The sequence below is a fragment of the Lagopus leucura genome, unplaced genomic scaffold (assembly GCF_019238085.1).
Source record: "Lagopus leucura isolate 7727_CA_CO unplaced genomic scaffold, USGS_WTPT01 Super-Scaffold_100019, whole genome shotgun sequence".
NCBI lineage: Eukaryota > Metazoa > Chordata > Aves > Galliformes > Phasianidae > Lagopus > Lagopus leucura.
Window position 1 is genome coordinate 2,687,541 of NW_024962273.1, and position 24,836 is coordinate 2,712,376.

Consider the following 24,836-nt stretch of genomic DNA (forward strand, 5'->3'; position numbering starts at 1 on the left):
GCTGATGAAATGCTGTTGTTATTCTGCCAAATCAGTGAACAGGTATGCACATGGGCAATAAATACCAGTGCAGAGATGTGTAAGATGCAAACCTGTTCCAAAAAATGATGTACTCTGAAAAGAAGGATAGGCTACAAGATCAGTTTGACGTGAATGTGGAGGAGATGGAGAAGGACTTTTCTGCTATTTGAAATATTAATATTTATTGCGGGCCTTTTATTAAGTTTCTTCAAGGAAAAATATAGTTTGTGATTCATTCATACTTTTTTTTTTCTGCTATGTACCTCTATAAATTTCTACTGTTCCATTTTATATTCCTTATATAAAACTCAAGTAATATGTCAGTATACAACCTATTCCCAAATGAAAATTTTCATCAAGAAGAACTTATTAATTTTCCATTTGGCTAATTTGTTCTAACAGGACATAGTATAACCACAAAGGTATCTTCCAAAAAGATGGATAGAATTTGTCTTGGTTCTTTGTTCAAGTATCTGAAGTGCATAAGAATTAATATTTGGGCACCCTGAAAGCATTTTACATTACATTATTTTGGTTTTCCTTTTCTTTACTTTCTTCCCCATGGAAAGAAAAAAGAAAAAATCCTGGTTTGGTTTGTATTTTTTTTTCTTCAGTGAAATATAGAAAATATCCACAGACATTCTTTTCTTTTTCAGACAATCTTTTCTTTGAAAAAATATTATACACCAAATCCCAGCATGCTACTGATAAAGAGTTCAGGTTAGTACTTGACATTAAACAGTGGGAAAGGCTTTGTGAGAACACTTAGTTGACCTAATAATACTCCTACTTACATCAGTGGGAGTAAATTTAATCAGTGCTGAGAGTATTTCAAAGTCTCATATCTAAAATGTCAAAAGGTGCTATTTCAGAACATTGCATTTGAATCTGATATGCAATCATTTATTGTTTGGTATTTTGTTTATTTTTTGACAGCAAAGGTGCTGTATTTAAGTTATATGCTGAAGTGGAGATTTTACTGGTTTGAAGGTGGTGAGGCACTGTTACAGGTTGCCCAAGGAGGCTGTGGATGCCCCATCCCTGCAGGCATTCAAGGCCAGGCTGGATGTGGCTCTGGGCAGCCTGGTCTGCTGGTTGGCGACCTGCACATAGCAGGGGGTTGGAACTGGATGGGCATTGTGGTTCTTTTCAACCCAGGACATTCTAGGATTCTATGATTCCGTGGGATTGATGCAGTGATACTGGATATCATCAGTTGCTCAAATTAAACGATTTTAATTTCTGTAATTTTCAAGTACTTTATCAGCCACTGTTGATAATTTTCTATTATTAATACAGTGACAGCAAAAGCAATTTTGGAAGAGAGACAGAATGTGGAAGTGCTTCTGGGAAAAATGGAAGGCTTCAGGACATTTTCTGAGATTCTTGTAGTAAATGGAAACCAATGGTAAGGAAAGAAATACAACGAAAGAAGATATTAGCAATTTCTACATGTCACATTTCAGAATGGATTATTTCTGCTTTAACTAATAAGAATCTATAGAACGGAATGAGAGAATTATGAATTGGATGTTCTTGTTAAGGTCTAGTTCAGTTTAATTAAAACACGAACTCTAAAGCAATATATATATGTACATGTGTCTGTAGACACGTAGTCTGGTTTATCTATCAACATGCATACAAACCAATATACGCAATACAGACACCCTTGTTCATTATACCTAAACTTTGGCTTGAAACATAAAGCTTTATACATTATTTTAAACACGTTTTTAACACATGTTAATAATATTCATGCTGCTGCTTTGAAAAATCTGCGAGATGTAGTTAATGAAGAGAAACTGCAGCATAAATTGCATGTAAAATATGCAGTCCACAACAACATATTTTTTCTCAGGCTACAGTTTTTTTACATTAAACATCTTTTGGCTTGTTTAAATTTATTTGCTTTTGTTTATAAAGAGCATCATCAACCACCACTGCTTGAAACAACTGCAAGTAGTAAGCCAGGCAGTCTTCTTTCTTTAATAAGATTCTTTGGTTAAAAATAGATTTTAAGTATATCTCACATTAAAAGATGTAAATCCTAATGAAATGGCTGAAAATGTTTCTCATTTTCAGCGCTTTATTTCCCATAAAGCCAAACAGTTTTCCCTTTTTCTTTTTTTCTTTTTTTTTTTTTTTTTTTTTTTCTGAAGTTTCAGGAAAGTATTCATAGCTTCTTTCTGCTCCTGACAGCAGATAATCCATTGTGTATTTCCTGACCTGTGGTTTACTAAATGCATGTCATCTGGAGGTCCATTTCAGACACTTGTGCTTGCTCCAGTAGAGCACAAGATCATGTAATGCAGAACATGATGTTCCCTGTTCTTCATTTATTCCTGATGCATACTGGTTATTCCTAACTAAATATAAAGTTTGCACTTTTCCTTCTATGCTTAAATGTTATTTTGTAATTTCTGCCATTTGACAAGATGTTTTGAGACCTAATTCTATTGCCTAATGTACTGGATGTTCGTCTTTGCTTGGTGTCAGATTCACATGTTGCGCATATAGAGGAAATATTTGTATGAGCTAGTGCTCAGTACTCAATCTGTACTCAGTACTCAATCAATCAAAGCATTCATGGTTTAAGAAATTAGTCCACCCTAACAATTGCTTACCTTTATTAGTGTTATTGTTATTTGGGGAACTTTCAAGACTACAATTTAGGACAGAGTCCTGTTGTCGTAATACCCTGTAAAAACACACATGGAAACAGAAACCCTGATACAAATAATCTGATGAAAAAATAGACACAGTTACAGAGTGTGACAGGTGGTGATTTATATACTATCTACATCACCCAATCAGTCATATTAGCACTATATGCAGCTTAACAGTTCTCAATCATTTTAAATTGTGTCAATAAATGGGTTTATGTGCACCTTGGAAGCCATTCTTCATAGAGCTGACTTCCTAATGCCACCATGGAAGTCTCAGATATTGAAAAATAGGTGAAGAGAGCCTTGGACTGGACATGGCATAAATACACACAAGTGTAGGTGTGACACAGAATTGTGTCACAGGACTGTGACAGATAAAGAGGCAGTGAATAATACAGAAGGAGAGGTATAGTGCTGTAAAGATAGAGCTGAAAAAGGTATAAGGATAGGCAGAAATGAGCCTAGGATAGGTGGATATACGATCATATAGGATCCTATATAGGATAGGATTGTTTTATGGAAGGGCTTGTTTAAAAGCAGGAATTCCTTTTCCTCCAGGACTCATAGGATTTGTGCTGGTCCTACTGAAAAGGAGAAAGTAGCAGTCCCACTGTTGATTATTTCCCTTTTCACTGAATTGACTTGGAAGTCAATTTACCAAAGGTAGGAAAACATAAGTTCTTTTTTTTGGTTTGGGTTTTTTTTTTTTTTTTTTTTTTTTTTTTTTAATGTGGATGTTAGTTTAAATATAATTGTTCTACTTTGCATGTCTGTATTAACCCAGTCTTTTGATTTTCCAAATTGGTGTTTTAAACCCCTCTGAGCTGGTGAAAGAATGGAAGCCAAATGAATAATTTCGGATTTGAGCTGGCGCCTATGAGAGATAAAGAAGCAAGAATTGATTCTGTGTTTTTGAATTGCTTCTTTCAATTCAAGTCCTTTTGAACTGTTTTTATATTGCCAGCTAAGGTTTCTCTTTCAGGGGTGTGCTTCTTTGTACTAAAACTACTCAGGTGAGCAACAAACTGCAGTGTCATGCAGTTGCAGATTTTTTGCTTCTGCAACTAAAACCAGGACTGGTTTGTTCCTTTCTCTTGCTGTTTCTGATGCTCCGCTGCCTGATTTATTTGTGTTGGGAGATACCTGAAGCCTAGCGGTGTAGGATAGAAAAAGTAGAGGGAGCTTACCTACAGAATTGTAGGCTTTTGTTGAAGGTCTTCAGAAGAAACACGAGGCGTATTTGAATTTGAAGCATGATCTGCATGAAGCAGATTATTATAAAAAAGTTTGAATTTGAGCTAGGAAGGGGCTATTTAAGTTGACGTGGATACCCTTAGCTTAGAGAAAATGAGCCTTCATAAGTTTATGTGAGTTGCTGTTCTGGAACTTGCCAAGCAAGGCAATTTGCTGACTTCACAGGTACAGCTGACTTTCAGATTTGCAGTCAGACTTTAGGCCCTACATCTCACCTCACTCAGCAGGATCAAATTTGAGCAGTTTGTACAGCTTTTCTGTTATAGTATCACACCCCCAACTTGCTAAGGATTGCTGTCTGAAAGAAAGAAAATAATGCTTATTTTTAAAATCTGAATTAAAGAAGGGAACAGGCACTGAGAGCCACAGCTAGAGGTCATTTATAATGGAAGAAATTGTACACGCTCTCCCACCTGTAGGCTGTGGCTCAGCAGTACCTGCTGAGTTGTGAGCACGTATATATTCCATGGACTTCCCAATACGTATCTTTTGATTAAGGTACATATGTAAAGGGGAAGGCCACCTTGAATCAGGCTGGGGAGACATGCAGCTCAAACCAGTCAAGAGTGTTGTGCTTTTCCCCTCGTGGTGACTTGTCCAAACTGGGGGAAGGGGTATGCTTCTGCAGCAGAAAACATAGGGAGCGAAGGAAGAATCCTATTAATGCTGGCTGCTCTAATGCAAAACCAGATTTCATTTTTAGACTTCTATTTTCTACTTTAATTATATAAATCTGAACATACTTTCGAGATTATGAAATAAGAGCTGAGAAGCCAGTTATTTTTCATCATTTATTTTTAAAGCAAATTTATCTTTGAATTGTCATCTGTTAAAATTCCTGAGAAGCATACCACAAATGAGTACAATATGAACATGATTTTCCACGCCAGCCCAATTCAAATAAGTGATGTAAAGATTTTGTTTTATTTTATTTTTTTCAGGATTCCTTAGAACAATTCTACTGAACAGAAAGTGTGACCAGTTCCACCTGAGTAATACCTGGGTCATCCTCCACGTTAGATGTGCACACATATATTTGTAAGTAGACACAAAACTAATGCTAAGCTCAGCCATGTATTGGCAACATACACTCATTAAATCTTCAGTATAACAGATTCAGAAACCTTGAAATACTCTGTAGAAAGGAAGAGCTATGGAAACAAAGGAAAGAACTAAAAAGTTCTTTCTTTTCTTTAAAAGAAATGACAGGGAGGAGGCTCCTAAATGCTTCCCTTCCTTTCTGATAGCCACCTCCCATTTAACGTCCTAAACTTAAAATTTTGCTTCATATATTTGGATTTCCAGGAATTATTACCATCATGTTGTATCAGTATAGGAGAGAGTTGAGGGAGAGACTGCGAAATTTTAGAAGTATACTTTATGTTCCTTTCTTACCATTTTGGGTAAGCAAACTGTTGCCCTTTATACTACAATTTTGAGAAGCTTCTGTAGCACTTACCCCCTTTCAACATAACAGTTGCATTTCTTTCATAGCTCCTCTCCCCAGCAATCATTAGGGATGATTGGTACACTTTCTAAACTCAGGCTTATTGGCAATATAACTACCATCTGTTTTATGCTTGCTGATAGTTTCTGTATGTTTCTCTCGATAGTTACAGGATTCTGCTCTCTGTTAAAGCTCTCCAATCTCTTTATCCTTTGCTGTGTCACAAAGAGAGAAAGTTGTGACCCTCAAGTCCTGGTCACCATATGTCACAACATATAATGTCCTGACTGCCATTTGTAGGTCAACTCCGTCCTCTGAACAAGCTTGTTTGGTCTCCCCCATCCTGAAAATTTGAAATTCCATCTGGTTACTTTACTATGAATTCAACAGATATTTTATTTAAGAATGGCCACATTTCTCTTTCATGTGCAGTTTGCTTCCTTCTGCCAGAGTGCTTCAGAGCAGTTGGTGGCATCTGTTTAACACCACATTTATCATGATCAGGCACTGATTGTTAATATAGCCACATAGCACTTTTACTCTACAAATCTTAGAGTATATCTATGCCAAATATCTTAAATTCTTTTTTTGAATTATGCTTTTTGCATTAATAAGGCACACTTACCTGTGTATTACCTGGCCAAGGTTATTTCAATGCAGACTCTGTACCCTGCTGTTTTCTAGCCCCAGCCAAACCATTCTTCCCCCTGTGGATTTTCTTTAACCTGAGTCTGTGCAATAATGTCATCTTTTCTAATCAGGCAGCTAAAAGTGCTTTTTCTCTGTGTGGATTGAATGATTGCAACTGTAAATTAAAACCTAGTCCTTCCTTTGTAGCTTAAATATTTGGCATCTAAAATATGCCAAAAAGTGATTACTTTTGGGGGTCCAGTGAAGGAATCCAACTGTGATATAAAGAGAAAGAAATATGAGAAAAACAAGCATTTATCACTTTGCAATTTACATACCAAGTTTAGCCCAGCTATGATTTAAAACAGCACATAGAGCTTTTAAATTGATCTTTGAACAGCAAAGTTGAGCTTAACGGCAGAAATGTCATAAGCATTGTTAGGAAATAGTAGAATAAAATAACAACATTCATTGCTGATATCTCCTTGAAGCTTATTAACTCCTTGGTGCTAAGAAATATAATTTGATGTCACCAACTGTTGCAGTGTGTTTTTGCACAAGCTCTGATGGACTGAGTCGCCCATATCCATCTCCAGCGGGTCACAGTTACAACTTAGCACTTTCATTAAAGGTTGCGCTCTTTATTTAGTCACTTTTGTTCTACTTGGAAGTCTCTTCTGGTTAATACATATTTTGAAGCCAGAACCTGTGCTGGACTCTGTTGTTAACCAACCTTCTGGGACAGAAAAGTCTAAACCCAAGTACAATTATGAATCGAATAGAGAAAGGAAATTGGAAGGAGGAACTAAAGATATTTTACTCTTATGAATCAGTACACAAATACAGATTTATAGTCTGCATATGTGTTTTGTTTTCACTGATGGTTGTAACTAAGGACACCTGTAAGTCAGGGGAAAAGGGAAAGAATGAAATATGAATGGAAGAAAAATGTAATAATATGCGGCATTTTGGAGCTGATTCGGAATCTGTTATGTGAGACTTAAAAATTAGTTGTTCTTCTTCCTGGAAAACCTGTATCATTTTGCTGGTGCACTTTAGTGTAAAGTATGAAATATAATGATTTTTTAAAAAGATTCTTTCAGTGTTTCCAGCGGAAATGTTGAGCTAAGTGTAGAATTTGTGGGATCAGTTGGCTTATAAATAATGATCCTTTATGCTGGCATTGGGAAATCCGTGTTCCCACAGCTAGTTCAATAAAGCAATTAATATCAATGAATGCTGAAGAAAGCAAATCTCCATTCACTTTTGTCTGGATTAGTTAACATAAGAAAAATCCCATCCCTCTCCTAGAATATTTAGCCTGCTCCTAGGAAGACATGCTAATGAAAGGTAAATACAGTGTGCTGCTTGACATATGTTTGCCATTCTTTCCCGCTCCTCATGTCCCACACTTTCCCTCTTAGAAAACAATTAACATTTTTCTGTGGAAATCTTCGCTGTAGCAGTTTTGTTTCCTGTATCCCTCCATGCCAAACCTGTCTTGTCATTAGCCCTCAGCATTCCGGCTGGTGTTTCTAGGTTAGTTCCTGCTCAGCTGAATTTCATTACGGAGGGGCTTCACCTCCCAAACTAGCAGATAATGTGTCTTAGGCACACAGGTCTGCTGAGTAAAACCTCCCTGTTTCCTTGGCACTGCCTTCAATTCAAGGGCACGTGTTTCTCGTCTGACAGGGCATATTTCTGTAGCCCGCGTAAAGTTGTCTACTGAAGGAAAAGGAAGGTCTGTTGAGGGAATGGGTGTGGTTTCTCTGACCTCATCCAACAGCAATGAATTTGTGCGTTCAAGCCTCTGTAGATCAAATTTTTTGATAAAACGGAGTCATAAAACAGCCCTGAACTTTTCTTGCATTTGGCTGCGTTATCTGAGATTTCACACACAAGCAGTAAAAAGCTTAAAAGATTTTTATCTCGTAGCAGCCAAGAAGTGTGGTAATAAGGTAAAGGTTGAGAAGCATTGTTGGCATAAGAAATCCCCTGCTTATGCTGGATTTATAACACACCCAGTTTAGTAAGAACTGGCGCTGCTGAGCATTTTCTGACAGTGCTGGGATAATATATTGCAAAAGGCAGCACAGCCAAGTCTCACACCTGAGAAGTAAGGCACACTTCATTCTGCCGATGGAGAAACCTAAATCAAACCTTAACTTTACTACAATGCAATTACACCTCTCTTAGGAGCCCCAACTGTACAGAGCTGAGGTATAAAACTTGTGATTTTGGTATACTGTAAGAGTTTATTAACCCCTTAAGTATTTGTATATGCTCTGATTTTGGAGGGATAGCCTTTTAAAGTTTACTAGGCACGTTTCAAAGGAAAGTAATAGTTTCTGGTGGGTGATGCTACGGGTGTGAGGCCAAAGCAGGTTTTCAATGAAGCTTAATTTTCAGAGAGTAAATAAAACAATATGTGGACCTTTGGACTGCATTTCCTCTCGTTAGTGTGTGCTGTGAGACCTACCTCACGCTTCAGTCAGAAATGCTGCTTGGTGAGAGAATGTACTTTCCATGTCTGTATCTGTGAAAGTCTGATATTGCTCTTTAACATTCCCTTAGCTTATCTGTGAGCTTCCATACCTTGCCACAATCACCTCTCCTTTCTCCTAGCAGTAGGATTAATAAAAAAGATGTATTGTTATAATGAATGTATGCTAAAGCTACAGAGGCAGAAGAAAATAAAAAGTTTTGTGTGTGCAGATGTGTGAGCTGCACCAAAAAGGGAGTGCTGAATATGAACTCGTGCACGCTTTTATTCTGTGTGCTATTTCTCTTCATCATATATACTCTTTTTCTAAAAGATCAGATTTCACAGCCTTTAGTTCTTGTGATTTTACTTAGCTCATCTTCCTTCCATATTTCATACTGTGTTACTATTCTCGTGTATGCTGTTTTGTACCTCCAGTGTTTTCCAAGCAGAAGAGAAAAAACAGAGGAGTTCAAGCCTCACATTTGGTCTATTATTATGACAGTGGGAAGTTTGACTTAAGAAAAAATGTAGTTGGAAAAGAAATAGAAGTAGACACATTAAGGCTGCAACAAGAGTTAAACTGAAAAATGGACAGTTTTTCTTGTAATGTGGGGGTATCATTGATATGAAGACTACTGATACAGCATTTTACATTTTTATTTCTTTGGTTCCTATAAAATTGATTTTTTTTCATTATGCATCATTATTGCATGATAAGGAGCATAAGATAAAAGAACCAAAACAATATTTTGCTTCCGGTTTGGTCAAACCTAATAAAAATTTCAGTTTGTCATTTCAAAGAGAAATAGTTCATTTTATATCAGCTTGACAGTCATCCGTGCCAGCTTACATTGATACTTTTAAAGACTTAAAGCTGAAGTTCCTCAGACTTTGCTTTTCTGGTAAACGCTAAATTATGATGTTGGTTTATAACCGTCTATGATGATCAGCCCAACAGGTTGAGTTACTTTAATACATCATGGAGATTCTGTTATTTTAGGGTAACTTAGAAGTTGGTGTGTGAAATGTTGGTCTGCAGGAAAAGACTGAGTCATGAAACTGCCATCAGATTTTCAGCTTGTTGCTCCTGACAGCTCTAGGAAGAGCTAGCATGTGGCCTCTTCTCCCCACTCTACACAATATTAAGCAGACTGCTGTCCACTATGGGCAAGAGAGGTCTCCTTTACTGCCTGGGAAGTGTTGCTGTTTGCATGGCTCTTAAATCAGCTCTATCTGCAAAGTATTGGAGCATTTTCAACAGACACCACCAACACCCCCCAAAAAGCTTCCCAGTGTTCAATAACTGGAAATTTTGTATTGAATAGGGCAACAGAACCTAGTAGCCTTTTAATTGAATGGTGAATTATAATGTAATGTATATTTTGCCACTTCTGTGTTTTGGCTATAATTTTATAAGACGTTGGATCTCTTTTTTCATAGCTACGAGGCACTGCACTTCCAACACTGCTGAATGTCATGGAACAGGTTTGGCTGAAGTGCAGACAGCAACAATACAGCATGTACCATTTCTCCCTGCCCTGCAAAAGCACTGTTGAAATCTGCAACTACTGGCTGATGTCATTTTTTTTGCTTTCAAACAGAAAATAAAAAAGTTACAAAACTAGTCAGCACCAGAAGAAAGTATATGGCTGCACTAGAGGAATTTTGGACGTTTACCAATGTTGCTTTTCAGGTAAAAATATGTCTTCTTTTTCAGGTAAAAATAAACTAACCTTCTTCAGATAATACAGGTAGCAGCAAACTTTGGCTGTTCTGTAATTCCCAAACACTTATCCCCACATACACTTCCTGTTCTCTGACTCTTGTCAGCTGGAAAAGTCATTATCTGTATGGAGAGCTTTGCATCTGTCAGCTGGGAAAGTGATTACTTAAACTGATAGCAATAGCAGTTGTTTTAGCTTAAAATGTCTTGCTGTGTTTTTGGGAGGTTTTCTTTCTTTTTCTTTCTTTTTTTTCTTAATTGTTTAGTCAGTTTTTCTTATTAATTTTGTGAACATCAAGCATCTAAACAATATCGACAACTCCGTTTCCTGCTAGGCAACCATCAGAAATAAACTTTCCCTGATAAAGCACATGAGAATGACATTTGTAGAGGGTGTTCTTTGAATTTTTACTATGACCTTAAAACATAAGTGTTTATTTGCACCCCTTTCTTTTGTCCCTTCTCTTTAAGCTGCTTCATCCCCATTGCTCTTCTGTCCTACACGTGAGAGGCCAGCACTGGTGGTGTAAATTCTGCCCTCGGGTCATACTGCTTGTTCTCCAGGTACCATGGATTCAAAGCTGACAGGAGCTGGAGCCATCCTAAGTATGTTGAGCAGACTGAAAAACGATGTTTTGTTAAAGGAAAAATGGAAGTGTAGCCAGTAACCATCCCTCTTCAAAGTCATCCTTTTTTCCGATCATGTGAATTGCCTTTAATTGCTTATGAAGAACATAATAAATATTTTGTTCTTCTGAAAAGTTGTTGTTCGATGCCTCAAACTTTTCTTTATAAAATTGAGGCCAGTTCCAAAATACTCAGAAGTATGACTTCACTGAATGCTCTTAAAATCCATATTTAGTTCCCAAATAAGTAGCCTAATTTTCCGTAACACTGTGTAATCAGTAAGTCTCATTGACCTCACTAAGAGTGTCTGCCTTCTCAGCATTTCCAAAAATGAAAGCAATTTTTTTGTAGTCAAATATACTCAGAGAGCCTTAAGTTTTGAAAGAAAGTACTTTCTGAGGAATACTGAACTTTCTGTTCCTTTTTTTTTTTTCTTTTTTGAGAGAGAGAGAGAGAGAGATAGCCATGATAAAGAATCGCATGTGTTTTGCCTTCAGATGCTTATATGTTACTGTATTCAAAGCTGATATTAATCTTTTATTAGATTTGAATTACGTGAGAGGATTGAGATGTTGTGGGCTGTGCAGGAAATAAAAGAACAGTTGTGGATATGGCTGGAAAATGTAGAAATTCCTATCTCCTCATTTCAGGTGATTTTGGAGTTTAAATGGTGCTTGGATTGGTGTAACGTCATTTTAGAGTTTAATGTTGTCTGCACTATTACCTCAAATCCTGATTTTGTCATTTTGACTCTTATCTTGTACTTCTTTATGACTTGAAACAACTTGTTGTCATTCTGCTATCAAACGAACGATTTGTTATTCTTAGATCTGCTATACAAATAAGGCCATGAGGACTGCTAACTGTGTGTTTATCCTGTGAAATATCACAAGCTGTTATGAGTATTTTATTAAACATGAAGCTTCTCAATAAATCTTATATTTAATTTGTGACAAAATTTAACTGAGAAAAGTTCAGAATACACTCCTGTAACACCCTTTTTCCAGTCAGGAGATGTGAAATTTACCTCTTCTTGTAATCTTATGGAGACAGAATTGTCTTGTATTTAAACCTGTATGCTACAGTCCTCTGTTTCACTAGTGGTGGTCAAACTTCACTTTTTTCTTTCCCCATCACCAACATTTGTCATTATTTATGGCCCACTTCAGATTTTTTTTTAACCAAGGAGTGTCTCGTGCATTTGCCTTGAAACTTGAAGACAGAATAGACGAACCTGCAAGGCAGTGCTTTATGAGGGAAAAGGAGTAACGTGCTAGGAAGGAAAACCCATGGGTAGTTTGCAGCCCTAAGGCTGAGAAATATTTTAAAATCCTGACAAAGTTCCCTTTCCACCTCTGTAGTGCTGTGCAGCCTTCCAGAGTGTCTTTCTGGAGGCCTCAGATCTGGAAAAGCTGGAGTTTGCTCCTGTCTTAAATGCCTATGAGCATCATCAAGAGGTGGCAGCATTAGCTTTACTGCCCTCAGCTGAGCAGTTCCTATCTCCTAGCTGGGAGGAAGAGGGACCCTGATGCCCAAAGCCACAGCCATGAGTAGAGGTATCATATGGAATGTGTCACTGGAACGTATGACTGTAAAACATGGTGATGCAGGCTGGGATGTTATCTGTTCTGGCATCTCCTGATTCATATTTTATATTTCCAGTACCTTCTTGAACCTCATTTTACCACCCCTCCAAATGTCAAGGTTTCCGCAGTTTCCTTAGGAAAAACAGTGCTGTAATAACTTCAACATAGATTAAAGCAACCAGTAATTCCCTTCCATTTTAGCTGCTTTCTTTTATTTTATAGTCTGAAGGAAGTTGTATACAACTATCCATTAAATGATAATACTCTTTAATTTTCCTCTGAGTTTTGTTCTTTTTTTTTCTTAGTTCAAGTATTTTTATGGTAATAGATGCAGACACTTCCTGTATGTTGCTGTATGCATTTTCCTAACAAGTCCACTCTTCTGCAGCCTTGCATCTTTTCTATAGTTTACACCAACCCAATGCATTACAGAGTGATACCATGCCAGGATATTTCTGCTAGTGCAGAAGTGCAGAAGTAGTTTGCACAGATGAAAATGCTGCACTGGATGTAAGAGCTGGAAGTTCTGACCCATTGTCATGCCATGAAAATCAGAACCTGTAGCACCTGCAGTGTAATTGAAAGTGCCCACTTATTTCATATGTAGAGTTTGTCATAAAAACCAGTTTCACAGGTGCTATCTACACATGTACCACTTGCAAAACAAGTTCTTTATGATTTAATTTTGTTTAAACTCACTCTGTTCTATCATGCAGGAATCACATGCTGTTCAGCAAGGAGACAGGCTCCAAGTAGCTTAGCTCCATCTGATGTGATAGCTGTATCCTATCCAGTCATCAGTTGAAACCCACCAGTGGCCAGGCCTGGATCTGGGCTTATTAAACACATTATCATCAAGGTATGCTGTATTATATATAGAATTCAAATTTTTCTCTTGTAAGATACTCTTTATGTGTCAGGAATTATTTAAATGTTTCCATGTTATGAGAAGATTGTGAAGGTTTTAGTTTACCAACACTTTGATTAGCAGGCATGTGGGCATTTGCACGGATACTACAGGTGAGGTACAGCTTATTTATATTATTTTTAAAAGAGTTTTGGTTGGATTTTGAATGTTTTCACTTCTGTAATTTAAAAAAAATATTTATTTTGCCAGACTTTGTACTCACGGGGAATTAGCATAAAATTTTGTTTCAATAACATGAACTATTAATTTGGTGAAACATTACTTTTCACATCACTGATTCCTCTGCCACTTTCCTTAGAAGTGCACCAACTGTTGAACTTAAAAATAAGCCAGTAACAACTTCAGAGAGTGGAATCTAAGCCCATATGATAACTGATAGCAATTTCAGCATCCTCCTTGTTTTGAAAGAACATTTCTGATGTAAAATAAGACTGCAGAACTCATAAAGTATTGGAAATTCATTGTAGAGTGTAATTATCTGACTTTTAATAATTACCAAGAAATGTGTGTATGGACTTTAGATTTATATTGTTATTTGAATAAATAAGAACAAAACCTTTCAAATGAAAACATAAAAAGAAATTTTAATTATATTTACAAAACAGTTACTGATACTTAAATTAGAAATTTTGGCAACTCATCAGTAGGGATCCTCAACTACCAACAGAAGCTGTGACTCTGGGTATTCACAGAAGTAGGGAGGAATTTTATCTTAGAACAAGAATGATAAATTGAGTTTTCTCTGTCTCATAAATAGAAATAGACTCACAAACATTAAATGTAATGATATTCTGTACAAGTTTGCTTTCGTTACTATTTTTCCACTGTTTTATATATCTAGTGCATCTGAAATCATCTGTCCTTTTAGGAAGATAATAAACCAAACAATAGCAGTCTGTATTGTGAATTAACTAAAAGGGAAGCAGTGCACAACTACTTCATAATGAAGGACAGAACGATTACAGGATTTACTTACATAGGTGGTTTTAATTAGTGATAAGCAAACTGGACAAAAACGATGGTCTTTTTCGTATACATTTGTATTCCAGCACTTAATAGTTTGTCTGCAGGAGAGAAACCACATTTCATGATTGTTCACCACTACCCAGTGACCCCCATAGGGCAGTATGAGCTGAAAACCATGTGTTTCAGTGGATGTGGTATGGGAGAGATGTCAAATGCTGCACTGTGAAGTGATCACAGCATCTCATACATCTTATTAACAAGAACAGAATTCAGTTGCCCAAATGAAAATTGCTCTTGACCAGACAAGGAGACTAAATGAGATTGTGCTATATATCAGTTAAAATACAAATTGCCCCGTGATCATTATGAATTTTTAGAAGATAACTTCTGTTTCATGTGGCATCAGTGTTCTTGGCATCTCTCACTATGGTATGCAGTCCTGGAATCAGGCCACATTAACCAGCCAAGTATCATTGCCTTTTGATCCAAAAGCACAGGAGAGTAGAAAAATAATTCTCCAATGTCAAAATCTATTTTCTTACTTTTTGCAGTAGTTAACATTTTGTGATATATATGCTCAAGCCCATAATCTTATAATGAAACACGGTATGTTTTATGAGGCTACCAGCACATATGTGGGAAAGAAATATGATGCATCTTTAAACTTTGTAAGAATGAAGATTATTTATGTTTTGTGTGATGTTAGAAGTTAATATTTTGAAATCTTGCTGTGGTTGTGCTGTGTAAAATGAGTGTTGCTGTTGCTTAGGTAACACATCATCGTGTCTCATGAACATAGATTCCTAAAACTTGAGAAGTTTGTTGTATCTAGCTCATCTATAGGAGTTGAGTATATAGCTGTGAGTCTTGTGAGTTTGTTTGCCATTGTGGAGAGGTAGTTCTTATTTTGTTGCTTTGTGGTGTAATCAAGTGAGGTCCACAGAAATTAAGGGAACTGTCCAATCTACAAATGCAAATGAGATTATTTATTGTTTTCTCATACATTATTCTTTTATATTTAGACTTTTTGGTATTTCTCTTATTCTGGAATTCACAAGCTGTCTTGCTTGTCAGAATATTTATTTCTTAAAAAATGTATTACTAAATTTTTTTATGAAAGTTTTAATTCAGCAAAAGAAAAACACTTACGAAGTTGAATTGTTCTTTGAACTTTTAACAGTAAAATATGGTATTTTTTCAACGACATTTGGCTGAATATCTTCTTATGCTTCTTGTAAGGTAATTGCTGATGATCATTGTTTCAGAAATGGTTAACAGACTGAAGATTAATTGGTTAGAAAAAGATTAGTTCTCACACAAGTAAGTTTGGGTTTCATCTACAGGTGAAACCAAAAGAGGGGAAAGTCTAAATCAATACTATCTGAGGTTCAGCTGGAACTATTTTGAATGAGGATGATGTTATGTGAGTATTTGTTTCTCATATTGAAATACACTTAGAATGGTCATTAAAGCCCTGTGGTGGCCATTGTCATTATTGTAGTTAAGATAGGAGATGGTAGATATTACCTTATAGCTTTAATTTTACTTTATTTGCAAGATTTTCAACTTGGCTGAATAATTACTGGAGTCTTTGTGTTGACTTCTAAATTTAAAGCTCTTTTTATTGTTGTTATTGCAAGAACTTGAATTTTTAAACTCTTTAAATGTCTCTCATTCACATTTCACAGTCAAGCAGAAATGCAAAGAGTCTAAATGACTTTCCACAAGTAATGCAAAAAGTTAACACGAAAATCTGGGTTGGATGCATGTAGGAATATGGTGGGATCTGTGCAGATAGGTACAAACTTACAGGGCTTGTGACCTAACTCATGAAATCCATATAATTTCCTCATAGAAAGTTGTGCAGAATTGTTTTGAAAGATTAAGGCCTGCTAAGTTCATGCACAGGAGTGTGAGCTGTTCAGTTCTTCAGAGAATAAAGAAAAAGACAAGAGTTTGACAAGTGAGATTGTCCTCTTAAAAAAAAAAAAAAAAAGTTTAAATTGCAGTTCAGTTGAATGTTCATTTATTCATGTATGTATTTAAAAGTTTCTGTAGCCACTTTCAGGTCTTCAGGTGATCATGGGAGGTACAGATGTTGAACACAGTTCCATGGTAGAACAGTTGCTTCCAGTGTTGTTGACCATCACAAACACGTGTTGTGGAGGCATGTGCCTGAAGGCAGTAAAATGGTCCTGTATAAGACCTAACATAGTGTAATTGAAGTCTAGGTGATTACCAAAGCTCCGTGATTTGACAAGCCTTCCAAAATTTCATTTTCAGCCATGGTCACCACAGCAAATACATTTTTAGTTCTAAATGGTTGAGAAGAAATTTGAGTGTAGTGTTGAAGTCAGGCTGCAACTTGTGAACACTTTCACATCTTTCTTTGGTTTTCACTGAGTATCAGGTGTTGTTCAGTTGCAAGAAGGTTGCCATCAGAGTGGACCACTGGTTCACTATAAACTGCCATGCACTTATCTAACAGCCTGAAGGTTATATTACCTTCTATCTTAAAGTAAATAGAACCTTAAACCATGAATTATTCTTGAACCCTCTGAAAGTTTCCTGTAACTGGAAATACTGACTGCAGGATTAAAAGCCTGCTGAATTCTCAATGACAGATCAAATGTAGAGCAGTGCAGTGTGTGTCGTGATAAAATAATATGGGCGTATAGTAATGCATAATGGCACGTGACAGGTAAATAAATAAATTCAAGATGTAAAATAATTGGGAGGCTCTCTTTCTTCCTGTGAAGATCATCAATATACAGTAAGTGTTTTAAAGACCAGCGTTTAAATTATTAAGACCGCCAGTTTAATGAAAACATAACAGCTCGTTTTAATAATTCATGACAACAATTCGACACAAAGCACACCAAATATTTTTAGCATGTGTCTCAAGAATAGCTGTGTGCAGATATCCCCAGTATCAAAATATGCAGTGCTACACACAGTAGTTTCTTATCTGCTAGGTCTGGCAAAGGGAATAAACATTTTTTCCTGATGAGAAAATCAAAGTTGTATGCCATTTCAGTGAAGTCAAGTTGACACCTGCAGAGAAGCAAGTCATGACATTTTAGCTGACTGCTTTCTTTTTCTCCCTGTTGTGTTTAGTTTCCTCATTTTATTTACCCTGACAGACAAAAGAAACCTAGATGAATATGTTTAGAATTTGGTGTCCTTTCTCAATTTTTTTTTCCCTCCCCACTGTTAAATAAGTAGTTCATGCATACTGGGCTGTGACAGTTCTACATGGAAGAAAAACACTTGAACATATTTGTATGAAAACACTACATCCCTCCTTTCTCTTGAAATCCCTCCCACCCCCACCCTGATTTCTCAAACCTAGGTACATTTATCAAGATAATAAGCTTCAGATTTTGTAATAAGAGATCTATTTTCTTGTCATCCTGGTGCAGTCTTGACTGACTGAGCTAGTAAGTTTCTTTAAAAAAATATGAATTTAGGATCAATAATATTTACAGCCTCATTTATAAAGCAGAAGTCAAAGGCATGTATAATGCCATATTTATTAAGAGAACTTTCTCCAGGGACTTTACTGGCTAGCCTCTAATCCTACTTCTACTTTTTAACATCTCATTCTCTATCAAAAGCAACAAAAAAAGTTGCAGGTGTTCATAAATGTAAAGTAGTGCATAAGAAAGTTCACAAATTTTATGTATTATGACCTAATATTGTAGTCTACAGCACTCATCAACTGGGCTTTTCCTGGCTCTAGCGTATTTTTGTTAACTGTGGATACCATTAAAGAATATGTTAAAGATATTGTAATAGAATTGAAATACCTTTTATTACATCAATATAAGTTCCATTTACTGTGCAATAAGACAGTGCTTAATAATTTTATATTGCAAGCATAATTATGATATCAAATTAGTAATTTTCACAAAGTACTTGCATTAGACACTCATATGATACGATACTGTATATTCTACTTCTCAAAATGCCTCAAAATGCACATTCCTTTTAATGGAGAAAAAGCTGAGATGTGGTAGAAGGAAGCACCTCATAACTCCATCGAGCAATTTCATAAGGACACTTACCTCCCTCTGGGGTACAGATATTACCTTGATTGTTTTATAACTAGATCCCACTGCACTGTTGATAATGCTAGAAAATTACTGAACTCTAAAAATTATGTTGTCTTCCTCTTTGACAATAATGTCAGAGGTTCCCCAACTAATGCCCTGCTATTCTGAGCAGCCTCTCAGTTTGGCTTGTTCCAGTGGCACCAGTAAGGCTGTTCCCAACAGAGAAGTTTGTGGACAGGATTAAAGACTCCAATTCAAAAACTCTGAAAATGTGAACTAGTGGAGCTGCAGAATACACTTGTGATGTGGAAAAAGGGATCAATTTGTATCCCACTGAAGTGCAATTCCTTCCAAGGTAGAGCACAGCATACTTGGCAGTGCTGAGCCACATCACTTTTAAGGCAGGAGCTGGAACTCATGCATCCAGGTAATGGAGCATGTGGAGTTTGTGCTTTTTTTCCCCTCTTCTGAGCATTTTTGCGTGCAATTTATTTTTTTATTCAGGTGCTGACAACTTTTGCAATGTAAATTTGTTCGAAGATTTGGCTTTTATCTTCTAAAATAAATGACCGAGTGCTATGAAGATTCACTCCCAATTTAATAAAGCCTTTAGGAGTCTGCCTTAAATACAAGTTTTCTGTACTAGAAAGCTCATCAATATCTAGACAGCCATGCAAACAGCTAGGAGGCCAGTCCATTAATGAAATGTTAATGACTGAATTAGACCTGTAATAACAGAAGTAGAATGTACTGCTGTGAGTCCATTAACATCAGCAGACCCTGCTGGGAACAAGTAAACACAACATACAAAGGAAAAACTTGTGCTAATAAACAGTTTTTGTGCTGTAAAGGTGCTGGGAAGCATGAGTTGTAAATCCCACTCACTGCTGTGCTAGTGTCATTTTTTTTTGCTTGATACACACTTCCCAATATGATGATAAAATGTGTTTAACAGTACTCATGCAAAGTCCATCCCTGATGGTAAGACAAAGCCTGCTGCCAAACATCCAAACAAAGATATCTATTGTGTCATGTTGTCAGGATATGTTCAGTGGTAATTTCATTGCAGCCAGCCCAGGTGGGTAGCAGGGAGTGGTAGTTATCACCTGATGGATGGTTGACCCAAGTGAAATAGAATTTATGGACCCTAACTCTGGCCCTTGTGGGCTTCACAGAAAATGCCACTGTTGGAACTAATTACCAGTGCTGTTAAACTTTTATACTGTGCCTTCAAAGTAGATCATGCTTTGCAGAAGGTTTTAACCCCAACAAAGGAGATAAGAATAGCAACATTGCTAGCAGCTTAGTTGACAACCTTGTAACATATGGTGTAAGTGTTCTTGGCTGCAAAAGTGGACTCAGGATGCATAAAGTAATGACTTCTTGGAATGAGAACTTCCTCTTCCCAAAAATATCACTCACCTTTTTCAATAGAAGCGAAGTGAAAATAGTTGCTTTCTCATCTGGTCCTGAAAACCTCAGTAATTTCCCGCAAGGCAAAAAAGCAAACCATTTGCCACATCTTCCCACTGTGCAAAAGCTGCATGTCAAGCTGAATCGTGGCAGCTTTTATAATGCAGTTGTCAATAAAAATTGCACACAAAAAGGAAAATATGTGTCCACAGTATGTCGTACAAAATACAAATTAATAACCCCCAAATTGCTATTACAATATTTGGTCTTTTATTGAACTCAGTTTGGTTCCCTCTTTTTAACTTCCTCAGATGTGCAGCATCAGTTCCAGCTTACCACATTACTCAGCAGAAAGCCAAAGGGGGGAAATACCAAGATTCTTTCCCCTGAGCTTTGTGGATGTTGCTGCTGTTTCTTCTCCCCTGAAGCTGTTGTAGCATCCAGTAGTTTTGATCCTGTGTTTGTCCCATTCATGTGACTGCTAACAAGGTTCTCCACTGCCCTCATTCCCTTTCTGTCATCTGATGGCTGTGGAGGGTCCAGAATGACCTAATGGTTGGGGTACAGCAGTTTCTTCTCCATCCATCTCTGATAATACATTCTGGTGTGACTGCCTTCATGTCAACCACATATCTTTTAATTTTAGGTAGCTTTTTGCTTATCTTTTTTTTCTCATGATTTATACTTCTTTTTTCAGTTGATTTTTTTCTTATAGTACAATAAGATTATTGTGTTGTTTGTGGTCTTAGAGTTACCACCATGATACAACTAGTAATAAGGGAAATTAGAGAAATAAATTTGGGAATTGTATTTGAGAATTATACTTGTTATGCTGATGCTGTGGGTGTCCTGCATGGATACTCACCTCAAGGCCATGGTGGTCCCTATGCAGCGTTGAGCACATCAACTACATTCTACATTCTGTGTTTCAGGTCTTCATCCTTAAATAGGGATGATAACATCATCCTGTCTTGTGGAGAGAAGGTGCTGCTAGGTGCCAACATTTGTGACCCTTATAAAATATCTTTTTAAATTATATTTTCCTTTTCAGGAAAAGCAACCTCGTTGGTTTCGTAAGTTAAGTTGCACTTACTTTGCTTGTCAGCATGACACTATTTTTCTGTATTTTGATGTTTTTGTTGTTGTTGTTGTTTGTTTTTTTTTTAATGTGCATCCTCAAGCCTTTCCAGCTTCCTTACTACATTTTCACCTGCTGTCAGACTTTCAAGGAGTTACGTTTTGTACAGTATTCACAATTGTGAACATGGTAGCAGATCTAACATTCAGATCATACAGTGAAATTGTCCTTGAAGAAGAGGTCAAAGACAAGTAGCAACATCTGACAAAAAAGAGCATTTGTTGAATCAGAGCTGATGAATTAATCTTCAGTCCTGAGCCCTTGAGCACACAGTTTCCTTTCTGTGCACCTGGTAAGGAAAGAGAAACACATGGCAGATTTTGTATTTGATGATTGTAAGGTGAAAATCAAAATATTAACTAGAGATAAGCTTTTCAAGTAGTACACTCTCCATAAAGCATGTTGATGCAAGTTATTCAAAATACTGATGTAACTATAGCATGAGTTATTAAGAAAACAGCGACTTCATTTCATATTGGTCAAGTTGGCATTTTTCCTGAGTTTGGTGCAAACTTAATACAGATGCAAATGGGTATCCAATAGTAGGACCTCAATGAATGGTAGAATCTTTTTTTCTTTTTTTTCTACAAGACTTCAGATGTGGTGCATCTTCCTTGACTTTAAGGATGATAATTTCAATAACTGAACATTTTACCCATTGCATCAGAATGCCAGGATGACAGGATGAGGGCTGTTGCAGTGACCAGAACTGGAAATGAAAACCTCTTGAATGAGAAGTACCAGTTCTGTGGACAGACAGAAATGATCTTACCAGCATAGGTGACCAATTCAGACCAAACTCAGTTCTGCAGAGCTACCTGGCTCCATTGCAACATCTCACTTCATTTCTCACCTCTAACACAGTAATATAATTTTCTAAATCCACTTACAGCTGAAAGTGGGCTGGTAATGACTGAACATAAATTATTACATTACAAAACTGCATTATTACAGTTTGTTTATAATTAGATTGGGCAAAGGTCTTTTCCTTTCCTGTACATAGTTCTTGTGTCCTGATGCTGCAGATAGCCTAGTGTGCCTTGGAGTAGCCTGCCCAGTAAGCCAACCCGTGTAGTTAATGTGCAAAGAGACTGGGGACTGCCTGCCTTGAAATCCTTTGGGGTACATCAGGACCCCAACACTGAGTAAGAATGGCTGCATTTAGGCTAATTTTTGAGACTTCAGAGGCTGGAATGATTTCAGCAAATATATGTCTGGTTTTTGCTGTCTTCTGTCATACAGCAAGGTTTGCTGAAGTGTTAGCAATCACTTTAAATTCTTCTCGTCTTGAGTCATTCCATCCTGTATGTAATTCAAACAGGTTTTTTGTATAATTATTTCTCTTAATAATTACTATTATCCAATTGCTATAGCTGCCAGTTTTGTTTCTCTTTTCTGCCAGAGAATAGAAGAAATGCATTACCCATTTGTGTAACTTAGGATCTTTGCTTCATGCTTAAAATGCATGGAATATTTTTCATTTTCTGTTTGAGGCAGTACCTCATCTGGAATCATATCTCACAGTGTAAGCTTACACTGTATAAATAGATGCCTTGTATTGCAACTAGGTATAATCTACAGTAAAAAAGCAAAGAAGGTCAAGAGAAATGAGTTTTTTAAGGCAATAGGGGCCAGTGAATACTAATGGCTGCAGGTAGAGGCATGTTGCAACTGGATAGTAATGCAGAAAGCCTTTCTGGAAGGTCATTTTTTTTCCCTTTTTAAATAAATTTGATTTGATCATCATTATAACCCTTTGTTGTTGTCTTCTGATGTGGATTCTAGGAAATTGGCTTGCTGGCATGCATGGCTTACCGGCAGGGATAGCAAACTGGAATTTGCAAGCACAAGTGTTCCTACCAGAGATCTAACTCAAGAAGTTATGTTCTCCAATTGAGAGAAGAAAAAAGTTTTTTTTATGGTTGAGTTTTTTGTGCATGCCTTTGTTGATTTTTGTCCAGGGAAGGTGGGAACAGGCACAGCAGGCTGGAGGAGAGATGCATGTGCTCATCCCCAGCACACCTGGTTCCCTGCTGAGGTTTGCCTTGGTGCTGCCACTAGGGAAGACAGGAAATGAGCATGCATAGAGGTTGGTGTGGACAGAAGAAAACTTTCTGGTATCAAACCCAACCTTTCTGCAAATTGTCTGGGGAGGAAGGGGAGTCATCATCCCAAGAGGTTGCTCGTGAACCAGAGGGACATGGTCAGTAGGCATCCACTCTGATTTTGTGAAAGATTCTCAAGGAATGCGTAGCCTTTAGCGCATAATTGGTGTTATGCCAACTTCATTATGTGTTTTCTTAAAGTACATCCATGATAAAACCATACTTATAGTTTGTAATCTAATGCTGTGTGTTCCATAGTACTTAGGATAAAGAGGGATAAGATATTTTAATCTCACTTGCCATGCTGAATGTTGTTCTGAGGGACATCATAAACTAGAAAGGAGGTGAAAAAAAAAAAAAAAAAAAGAAAGAAAAAAAAGAAAAAAAGAAAAAAAAAGAAAATTCTTAGAGTATGTATGCATGAACATGAGTTTCTTTCTGAGAATGTGGGTTCAAAGGTTGCAGTATGGCACAAACAGTTTACAACTGCAGCTACAAGGGAGCAGACCAGCCCTGTGTGTCTGTGGTGTGCATTTGGCACGTTCGGGAGCTTGGACACCTCACTGCTCTGCCTTAGTATTTTGACTTTAAGTGAGCAAACAGGCTGAGTATACAGATGCATTTGATTACTAACAATCATTAAAATGTGAGCAGCACCATGATTTATTAGCATAGTTGTTGACTGTGATTCCAAGAAAAGGTAATTGTTTCAGAATAATACCCACAATTAATTTCACATGTGTGAAATCCATTAACTCCAGCTACAGACCATGGGATACGTGTAAATGTTCTCCAGCATGGACTGAGTTTTGAGAGGGAAGGATGGACCTCTGGTGATAATGGCTGATTTCAGGGGAATCTGAGTATGGGGTGGCTTGTGGTGTTTTTTCCTTTGTCTCTGACTTCCTCTACACCCTAACTAATTATTCAGCTCTTCTGAAGTGAAAAAGCTCAGCAGTGAAATTAAACGTTGCTAACATGCAAACATCAGAGATCCTAAGATGCTCAGACTACGGTAGCTGTAGCATTTGTAACTATGAGAATGCAAGTTTTAACACGTTATTATAATTAGTCATGCATATGTTTTTGCCTGTTTGTCCAATGACACTAGAGCAGTGGTAAGATATCCAACTATTATAAGAAATTTGTATGTCTTAGCTTGTGCTATACCATGAAACGCTAACAAACATGGTGTGCCAGAAAGCCAGTAGTATCCATTCTCAGCAAGCACATTGATATACATTATGACTTGTAATACGATTAATTTTGAACAGAATTAATCCTTACTCAATCATTAAACAATGAGAAATATTGAGTTGTTTATCTTAAGGATTAGGAAAATTCTTTTGGAAAGAGACAAACATTTGTCCCTGCTGGAAGCTTCTTCAGCTGTAATGCATCATTGTGCCTGACCAGCCCTAGAAACCTTGGAAAGACAAAATATGTACAAGCTGGTTGTTAAGCATATGTGATATGTTTTGCCTTGTCACCTGGCAACGAAAAGGTTTTTCTAAACAAATTTCATAGATTGCCAAAATTCCAACTTTTTGAAACACGTAAGCTGCTTATTTATTTATTTATTTATTTATTTACTTACTTACTTACTTACTTACTTTCCCCTTTGTCAAATGCAGCCCAAGGTAGGTCTTCCTCAGGAGAGCAAATGTTATCGTTTCTGCTGGAGAAAGAAATAAATTTAATTAATTTCTTCTTGCGTACTGCATGTAGAAGCATTGGGACTGTAAAAAGACTGGAAATGCACTGCCTTCAAATTTAACTCATCATCTGTTCC

The 24,836-nt window shown here is 36.9% G+C and overlaps 1 long non-coding RNA gene across 1 annotated transcript in view; it reads left to right on the forward strand.

Annotated features, from left to right (window-relative positions):
- Positions 1–3,299: 3,299 nt before the first annotated feature.
- The window catches only part of LOC122183669, a 253,449-nt gene continuing 231,912 nt past the window's right edge, over positions 3,300–24,836 (forward strand). Inside the window, exons 1-5 of the long non-coding RNA XR_006180324.1 lie at positions 3,300–3,350; positions 4,883–4,979; positions 10,105–10,196; positions 10,698–10,832; positions 13,156–13,298. This is a non-coding gene — a long non-coding RNA (uncharacterized LOC122183669). The remainder of the gene's footprint in view (positions 3,351–4,882; positions 4,980–10,104; positions 10,197–10,697; positions 10,833–13,155; positions 13,299–24,836) is intronic.